Below are 1,302 nucleotides of genomic sequence, written 5' to 3'. Positions count from 1 at the left end.
AAATCAAAAATATCCTGGTAAAAAGGACATTTAAGGATTAAACATGAAAATGTTTGGCGGAAAATTTCAGTGGGGGTCACCAAAGACACCATTGTTGTAAATAAAGCTCTTTACGATTGATAAAAAAATTATAATTTTGTTTTAATAGTGGTTTATTATAGTATGTACATATTTATTTTTTTGCTTCAGCAGTAGTAGGACAATGGATTACAGATTAAACTTAATATGCTTTCCATTTAGCTTGACGTGAATGTTTGATGTGTCAAGGTTTTCTGTAATAAGTCTCTATACGTATTCAGCAAGCATTACACTTTGGGATTTCGAATCTTTCTTCCAATACCTTTTATATCCGATGAAAACCTTTCACCGTGTTCCATCTGAAACCGCCCTGCCAGTTTTCTTTAAAAATTGAGATGAGAGTGCAGAAATGCAGCTTTTAGTGGCATCTTAACGCCAATATTAAAGTTAAACCGATTAGCATGCTTTTTCAATATTTTCTGCATAGTTTTGTGCTTTTGAGTTTCCAAGGAATTCTGATATAACCAGTGCATAAAGTCAAATGCTGTCTTTTGCATATGACTGATGACCATAAAAATTCTTCATCTTGTAATAATTTTCTTATATCGGGTCCAACGAGCATTCCTAGAAAAGGTAGTTTACATTAAATGAAATAAATTATTTCTTAAAACCGTATTTACCCTTCTTTTAATTTTGCTGCAGATAATCTGGGGAAAATTGTTTGAATGTGTTTGAAAGCACATCCTTTGTGTATTTAAGCTTTCTTTAATAAATTTTTCACCACGCCCAACTTAATATGCAGCGGTGGAAGTATGACCTTATCTCTTGGGACAAGAGATTCATGGATTACATTTAAGTCACCAATAATATTTTTCTTTTACGTTCTTCTAAATATTTAATATGATAATGTCTGCTGGTAGCACGTGTATCCTGTTTACAAAGAAAGCACATATATTTTGTGTATCCTGTTTGCATTCCAGTCAATATTGCAATCAATATTCTTTGAAGTCTGCGCATACTTCCCATTTATATTTATAGTATTCAATTTTATTTAAGAGATTTTGAAATATTTGCGTATGTTTTCCTCCTTTTTTGTGGAATACGCAACCGGTATTGATGGATGCTGATTTCCATTGTGCAGCAAACCGCTTTTGCCGTGTTTTGAACTATCAAAATAGTCGCCAAGCGGAAGAGTCCAGGGAAGCTTTATATATTTAGAACCTTTCTGCCAGCAAAGTTTTCTGATTTTTTTAAAAAAACTTTCCAAATCGGCCCTTTTTTTTT

The 1,302-nt window shown here is 32.6% G+C and overlaps 1 pseudogene; it reads right to left on the bottom strand.

Moving 5' to 3' along the window:
* Positions 1-343: 343 nt before the first annotated feature.
* LOC126767451 (uncharacterized) lies at positions 344-969 on the bottom strand (annotated as a pseudogene).
* Positions 970-1,302: the final 333 nt, after the last annotated feature.

Source organism: Bactrocera neohumeralis, unplaced genomic scaffold, assembly GCF_024586455.1.
Source record: "Bactrocera neohumeralis isolate Rockhampton unplaced genomic scaffold, APGP_CSIRO_Bneo_wtdbg2-racon-allhic-juicebox.fasta_v2 ctg6642, whole genome shotgun sequence".
In the NCBI taxonomy this organism is placed as follows: domain Eukaryota; kingdom Metazoa; phylum Arthropoda; class Insecta; order Diptera; family Tephritidae; genus Bactrocera; species Bactrocera neohumeralis.
Note: the sequence above shows the minus strand (reverse complement) of the source record. Positions and strands in the feature narration are given on the sequence as shown.